Here is an 8,800-nt window from a genome sequence, read left to right on the forward strand (position 1 = left end):
AAGCCTGACCACCCGATGCCCGTTAGACGCCTTTTACGGCAAGCAGGGGTTGCTGAAGACCTATTCTAACCCAGATCTTCACGGGTCTAGTCTCCAAGGGATCATATATTAATAGCTTTCATGTTTCAGTGACAAATATTCAAACTCCTTACATTTCATTCAATAGGTAATGTGTACTACTGTTTAACTTGAACCGACAATTTACCCAATAGGCTTCCTAAACATTTTTTTTTCAAATACAAATCTAGACAAAATAATTCAATTTCAAATTTTATTTCTCAAACGTTGTGTGTTAACATCAGTAAGAGTATAATATACTGAACAACAAAAGTTCCGGTGACATTGAATAAGATTTAATGCAAAGTTATGTTTTTTACCAAATCTGAAACAATTTCTGTTTGCAACAGATAAAAGACTCCTGTAAGTGTTCAAATGGTTAAATTTGCCATACTGACTTCAGAAAATACGTGATTTAATAAAACAAAACATGAACATGCCAAAATGTCAATTTACAAATCGATAGCGTGTGTGTCAACCTCTGGTTGCGATGCAAGCAACACATCTTCGTCTCATGGAATTGTAGCAGGTGTATATATTTGTATTTTAGCTTTGTTTGTAAATAAAACTATTTCAAGTTTTGTTTCTGTTGAAGTATATTGTTTTTATCCCTTTATTCTAAGTCCAGCCCTCTAGTGATCAATCACAACCCAAGCTATACTACATTCTGTGTCCAGCCCTCTATTGATCAGTCACATCCCAAGCTATCCTGTGATTGGCCAAATTCAAACTTTACTTTCTTGCTCTGACTAACTCCATATTGCCACTTTCACTATGCACTGCATTTGGAGCATTTGTAGATCACCACAAAAGGTTAGTTTATAATTTGTCTTTACTTCTAAATAGGATTAAATAGTAATCAAAGATTAGGCATTATAAATAAGCTTCTAAGAAGTAATTATATTTACATTAAATCATGTGTTTATGTTTTGAATGAATGTGTTTTAGAGGCTGAACTTTAACCTAAGCAGTAATGTATTTTAATATTATCTTGTATACATGCTAAGTTATATCTACATTAATGGAATTGCACAAACTATGCATTTTGTTATTCATTTCATTGTATTTAGTCACTCTAAGTATTTATTCCTGCTCTCTCTTCTGCAGGACATATCATGAACGGTGTCATTTGAAGGGTATCACGTTTCACACCCTTGTGCCACACATAGGGTATGTGTAACCATTTTACTTAATATGTACTGTAAGCCATTTCTATCATATCATCTAATAATACTTAGTTGTAAGTAATGTAACAGAAATGATTGCTTTGACGATTATATGATATATATTGTGCTTTAACATGCATACTATATTATCTGTTGTTTCTTATTACAGGGTGTCTATCGTGATTATAAATAAACATAAGCCTCACATCCCGTAGATGTCTTGGTGTCATCTGTATAAAATAATGGATAAATCCAAGAAAACCCGGTTACAGAATGGACCAGGCGTCGCACAAAATCCTGTGGGATATCTGTCCATATCTGCTGGAACATGTTTCGAAGTTCCTGGAGTGTCTGTGGAACACGTGGTTGACGTCGAATGTGCCGATCCATCTCATCCCACATGTGCTCGATTGGTGAGAGATCAAGGGAGTGAGCCGGCCAGGGGGCGACCCGGCCAGGGAATGACATTCACATTGTTTGGTTAAAGAGAATCCTGAACAAGTCGAGCAATATGAGGCCGGGCGTTGTCATGTTGAAAGGTAATGCCTGGGCCATGACGACGCAAAAACGGTAGAACAACAGGCCGATGATCTCGTCGCGGTAGCGCTGTCCATTGAAATTTCCCTCTACCACTATCAAACGGGTCCTCTGTCTTGCTGTAATCCCACCCCATACCATAACGCTGCCCCCCTCGAAACGATCTTCTTCCATGACACGTAACGTTCATCTCGAAGTTGGTACTCTCGAATCCGTCCATCGCTGTGGTCCCCGTGGGGACCAGGAGAAGATAAACAAGAATGTGTCCTCAGCACCCCATTGCTGGTCGTAAAAGGCAACCAAAGTGGGCAGCCTGTTTGCCGTGGGCTGCGACCCTGTGTCGGCAGAGGAAGGGATTCTGGTGGTTGAGGGCGACGGAGCCAGCAATAGTGCTCCTTAGTCCAACACACCACCTTGACCCTAACTTTGCCTAGACGGGCGGTAGAATGGGCCCGATTCTATCAATCGGCTGGTCATGTCATGCCCTGTGCATAAAATCATATTATGCACACTTTGGGTATTTATAAATCACTGTATTCAAAATGTCTTATATATTTCTCAAACTTTGAAACTTGCTAAGGGCTCATGGGCCAATCTGGTGATACTGACCTCCGAATTCTGTACATCTTCAATTGTTGTCATGGGCCGAACCATCTTGACCTTTAATTTGGTAGATAGTTATAGCTTTTCGCGTCAAATTTGCTGGAGTATACCACCCCTTTATCCCCGGTCTTTGCAGCTTGGAGATCCGCTGCAGCATAAGACTGTCCTTGCAGACACTCCATGGTGGGTGGGGAAAAGGGGTGCTGAATTATTTTCCTTTCAACATGGCTTCCCAACACCCTGGTTCAAAATGAAGACACATAGATTCTGACAATACTTCGTCTGACGAGAATGCATCCATTCAATCTGACTATTGGCCACGTTTTTTTGGTAATTGAAGCATGTGACAAAGAAACAATCAAGCTGAATCCTTTCGCAATCTCCAAAGGTATCGCTGGTATCTGCGAAAAAGGATTTAAATGTCACTGAACTTCGTTTCGGTTCTCTCCTTATAGAGTGTGCAGGGAAACCTCAATCCGTCAGTCTATTCAAATTAGATAAGTTCGTCAACATAAAGGTTGCTGTTTCTGATCATGAGCACCACCCACACTAAACTCGCGTAAGGGCATTGTCTGTGACAGAGCACGCTGCCTGTCGGACATGACCGAAGAAAAAATTGTCAAAGAACTTGTCCAACAGTCAGTCACAGCTGTGAAGCGGTTTACTGTCAAGAAGAATGGGGTTGTTGAACCGACCAACACCTACAGTCCGTTTGACTCCAAATGAGAATGATGAATTGCAAAATAACTCGAAATCCAGAAAAGTGTATGAAACATCAATACGGTACTTGACCATGAATACCCTGTACCCAACAAAATCTGAATTTTGTTTATTTTAAGACTCGTGACGGATGAAGTTCTTTAAGAAACTATCATGTAATTTTGTATAGAAATGTGTACATGACACGTAGGGAGACAAACCGTTGAAGGAACAGCGCAAGCACGGTCTGCACGTGCTACACAGTGACCGTGTTCATTCAGTGATAAGATGCGCTACTCAGCAGATGTTAAACAGTTGATGTTGAATGTGTATGATTTCTTTAGAAGTAAAGCAGAAAGAGCAAAGCCTTTTTATGTAATTAATAAATTCTTGAAACGAGCTTCAAAAGCTCTTGGTATGTCCCCTCAGAAACTTTAAAATGTTGTTGACGACGAGATACAATAATCATTAATGTCCAAAGAAGGATTTTAATTAACGGTGGTAACCATAATTTGTTCCAAGCACCTACGGTATTCGGTAATAACATCAATAGTTTAAATCATAAGTCCCAAGCACGAGAATCTGATGGCACACAAGTTCAGTAGCGTGTATGGCCACCATGTGCATTGACAATTGCCACACAACGCCTCCGCATGGACCTTGTGATGCTTGTGAACACATGATTGGGAAGACGACGCCATTGTTGCTGCAAATTGGTGCCAAGATCTTGCAAATTCTGTGGTTGGTTCTGGAGAGTGCGCAGACTTCTGCCAAGAGCATCCCAGACATGTTCGATGGGATTGAGGTCAGGAGACCTTGACGGCCAGTCCATGACGTTGACTCCCGCCTGGAACGTGCATTGCCACAGAAAGCACCCCACACCATGACACTTCCGCCTCGAAATCTGTCAACTTCCTGTACACAACACTGGGCGTAACGTTCATGACGGCGCCTCCACACCCTCGCCCTACCATCAGCAAATCGAAGATTAAATCGGGATTCATCACTGAAGACGACTTGATTCCAATTCCTCCGAGTCCATCGTAAGTGTCGCTGTGCCCACAATTGACGTTGACGTCTGTGTAATTGAGTCAGAATCGGCCCACAGTATGGCCGTCGTGCTTGTAGGTGAGCAGTTCTCAGACGGTTTCGAACAGTTTGCGCACTCAGTCTACCCCTAAACAGTTCATTTCTGGTTGATGTAGCCGTCAAAAATCGGTTACGGAGGTGGCGTAAGACAATCTGACGATCCTCTGCATGTGACGTCACACGTGGTCGACCTGGCTGAGGGTGATCAGCGGTGGTACCCGTTTGCTTTAGATGCCTCTGTAAATCATAAACAGTCCGTCGACTACAACCCATCGTCCTTGCGACTTCAACTACGGACGTTCCCGTCTGCAACATGCCGATGGCACGTTCACGTTGCACATTTGAAAGGCGTGGCATGACAAATGGCCGTAAAGACTTTTGTCATCTTACGTTTTTCTTTTCTTGTTAATGACTGCTAACAAGTATGGCTGATAACACGTGCGGTATTATGGCCACGTGACCAGTTGCACGTGAAAAAACACTTTTGCCACTATAGTGCTGTGCACATGATTTTCATCGATTCACCTGCACAAAAACGGGTGTTATCTGAAGACAATACGTGGCCATTACTGTTAATAATAAGGGCCCATATGATAACTGGTCAAAATGTTAAAATTTTAGGATTGTGAAGTTTTTAATTTGGTTCAGTATGTCTCCCTATTTAAACAACAGACAATTTCAAGTACGAGTGGGATCTACCCTGTCAGATCATTTCGATCAAGATCAGGGCGTCCCTCAAGGCAGCATACTATCAGTCACTCTTTTCAGCATCAAAATTAAAAGTGTCACTATAAAGTATTAAACAATAACGTTGATGGTTCACTTTTTGTGGACGATTTCAACATTTCTTGTGGTAAGAATATGAATACAATAGAAAGACAGCTACAGCTCTGTCTTAACAAAATTCAAAAATGGGCGAACGAAAACGGCTAAATCCAAAACAAACTGTATTCACTTTTGTCGTAAATACAAACCTCACAAGGATCCAGATTTATTTTTAGATGGTACATTTACTCCTATCAAGGTAGTAGAGGAGGCCAAATTCCTCGGCCTCATATTTGACCGTCACCTCACACTCTTACCACACATCAAATATCTCAAGGCAAAGTGCCTGAAGGCTCTCGACTTGATAAAAGTCGTTTCAAATTCCGAGTGGGGAGGGGATCAGACAACCCTCCTTCACTTGTACAGATCGTTATTACGCTCTAAACTAGATTATGATTCCATTGTCTATGGTGGAGCCTGCAAAGCAATTTAGAAAAGTTAGACACAATACACCATCAAGGCCTAAGGCTCTGTCTTGGAGCTTTTAGGACCTCTCCCATGGACAGTTTGTATGTAGAGGCCGATGAACCTTCACTCGAACTGCGCCGCATGTTTACTTTCAATGCAATACATTACTAAATTGCATTCAAATAAATCCAATCCAGCATACAATTGTGTTTTTCCTCCCTCAATATGTTAACCTGTTTCGAAATCTATCAAACCTGGTTCCACCACTTGGAATTAGAATTCAACCAAACATCAAAACCAATCTAAAAATGTCATCATCTTCTCCGATTCATTGTCATGCCTTCGGGCACTGAAAAGTGTCTCCTCAAATCATCCTACATCGTCCCGAGGCAAAGGAGTTAACTGACTGTAAAAATCCAGTTTCCACCCTTGCCGAACTAGGCTGGAATTCCTGCGCTCGATCGTAGCGCCACCAGTGGCTATTACCAGTTATGTTCCTTGTAAGACTCTCCTATGGACCAACCGGATTCCACCTCTCGTATCACTTGCATTTGTTTCACACCAAATGTCGGCGCCAAGTCAAGACGACCTGATCGATAATCAAGATCTATATTGTGATAACACGGGTCTTACCTCGCGAAGTGCATCAAATTACGTGAGCACCTCGATTAAAAACGTGAAACGACTTGGAAAATATCTGTTGACAACGAGTTGGCGGTGCCCATGCTTTGCAAATCCTGCAATCGACCGAAATCTGCATGACAGTTTACTAACCGGATTTTGATTTCGGTGCGCGATTTTGATTATGCATAAACTCGTTGGTCCTGCCAAAATGTAACTCCAAAATACCAGCCTAGTTCGGCAAGGGTGGAAACTGGACTTTTACAGTCAGTTAACTCCTTTGCCTCGGGAAGATGATCATTCTATAATCCTTGACATTTTAGCACTTTTCAGTGATCTTTCTACTGGCCAATGTGACATCGTCTTTTGCTGGTTACCAAGTCATGTAGGCATACCTCAAAAGCCGATGCTGCAGCTATAGCAGCCCTTGACAAACCGTTATCTCCACTACTTATCCCGCACAGCGATTTCAAACCAACTATTAAAAGTTATACTCGGCGTATCATGCAAAAGAGGTGGGACACCCAGGTAGGAAGCATAAACTTCACGAATTGAAACCAACAATCAGTCAAACCTGCTGACGAGGTCGTTCTACGACGATGTCGTATTGGCCACAGTCGGTTTACACACGAATATCTGCTTAAGACAGATGAGGACGAACCTCATAAGTGTATCCCTTGTGATGAAAGGTTCACCGTCAAGCATATATTGCTTGATTGTGGGGACTTTGAAGTCGCAAGGGATTCACATTATCAAAGCGTAAATCTGAAAGATCTCTTTTCCCGTGTCAACGGACATCTCATTATCAGCTAATAGGTCTTCAGCAACCCATTCTTGCCGTAAAAGGTGACTATGCTTGTCGTAAAAGGCGACTAACGGGATCGGGTGGTCAGGCTCGCTGACTTGGTTCATGCATGTCATCGATCCCAATTGCGTGGATCGATGCTCATGATATCAATCACTAGATTGTCTGGTCCAGACTCGATTATTTACAGACCGCCGTCATATAGCTGGCTTAAAAACACTGGTTGATGATAGTAACATCGATTATGATAGGATTATTTGTCACACAGGGGGACAATATTTATACGCTACGTTAACCTCCTGGACAGAGCCTTCAATAATATCAGTTGATAATAGCATCACACCAAATTTAAAAACAAGCATTTAATTATTCACATACATATCTAAATATTTATTATACAGACCAATTTCTTTCAGATAGTTGGTTGGTTGGTTGTTTGTTTAACTCCGCACTCAGCAATATTCCAGCTACCAGTGATTAATATCATGAGCATCGATCCACGCAATTGGGATCGATGACATGCATCCACCAAGTCAGCGAGCCTGACCACCCGATCCCGTTAGTCGCCTTTCACGACAAGCATAGTCGCCTTTTACGGCAAGCATGGGTCGATGAAGACCTATTCTACCCCGGATCTTCACGGGTGTTACTCCAATTGAGGCTGACACGCCGTGTTATTACTAATGTACCACGCATGCAAAGCGGCGTTAGACCAAACTCACTCACTCACTAACTCACTAACGCTCTTACACCCACACACCCACTCAGTCGCGAACAATGTCTTGTGTATTGTACCCCGGAATCTTCACGGGTCACCAACCTTGGAGACTAAAGGGCGAATAAAATCGAGTTGATACCAACTAAAGTGCCTATTCATTCACACTTCGCACCTAAATCATGAATGCTGCAAATCCTGTTTGTTTGTTTGTTGTTTAACGCCGCACTCAGCAATATGCAAGCTATATGACGCCGGTCTTTAAATAATCGAATGCGGACCATTCAATCAAGTGATTGACATCATGAGCATCGATCCACGCAATTGGGATACGATGACATGTATCAACCAAGAGGCGACTAACGGGATCGGGTGGTCAGGCTCGCTGACTTGGTTGATGCATGTCATCGATCCCAATTGTGTGCATCGATGCTCATGATGGCAATCACTTGATTAAATGGTCCGCATTCGATTATTTATAGACCGGCGTCATATAGCTTGCATATTGCTGAGTGCGGCGTTAAACAACAAAATGAAACAATAATACTGAAGAGATTGACAGTGTTTTTAAACGCTTGTATCCACGTGATGCCCCGTTTCACCTGACCCCAGTGAGATGTTATGGTTTGTTTGTTATTTAACGCCGCACTCAGCAATAGTCCAGCTATATGACGGCGGTCTGTAAAATAATCGAGTCTGAACAAGACAATCAAGTGATTGACACCATGAGCATCGACCCACGCAATTGTTTGTTGTTTAACGCCGCACTTAGCAATAGTCCAGCTATATGACGGCGGTCTGTAAAATAATCGAGTCTGAACCAGACAATCAAGTGATTGACATCATGAGCATCGACCCACGCAATTGTTTGTTGTTTAACGCCGTACTCAGCAATAGTCCAGCTATATGACGGCGGTCTGTAAAATAATCGAGTCTGAACCAGACAATCAAGTGATTGACATCATGAGCATCGATCCACGCAATCAACCAAAGTCAGCGAGCCTGACCACCTGATCCCGTTAGTCGCCTCTTACGACAAGCGTAGTCGTCTTTTACGGTCAGCATTGGTTGCTGAAAACCTAACTTGTTTGATGGGCATAACTTAGAAGTTGACGGGTGACAAGGTAGACACAATTTTATGGATAACAACTTCTTTAATGCTGTAAAAGGCGACGTTTCGCTATAGATCCTTATACCGTTGTGAAGCAGGACTGAATGAGGAGAGAGAGAGAGTTTTAGAGATTTTACGACCGCTTCAGCCATCGGCTATTTCGC

This window comes from Haliotis rufescens, unplaced genomic scaffold (genome assembly GCF_023055435.1).
Source record: "Haliotis rufescens isolate VD_foot unplaced genomic scaffold, xgHalRufe1.0.p SCAF_10, whole genome shotgun sequence".
Taxonomy (NCBI): domain Eukaryota; kingdom Metazoa; phylum Mollusca; class Gastropoda; order Lepetellida; family Haliotidae; genus Haliotis; species Haliotis rufescens.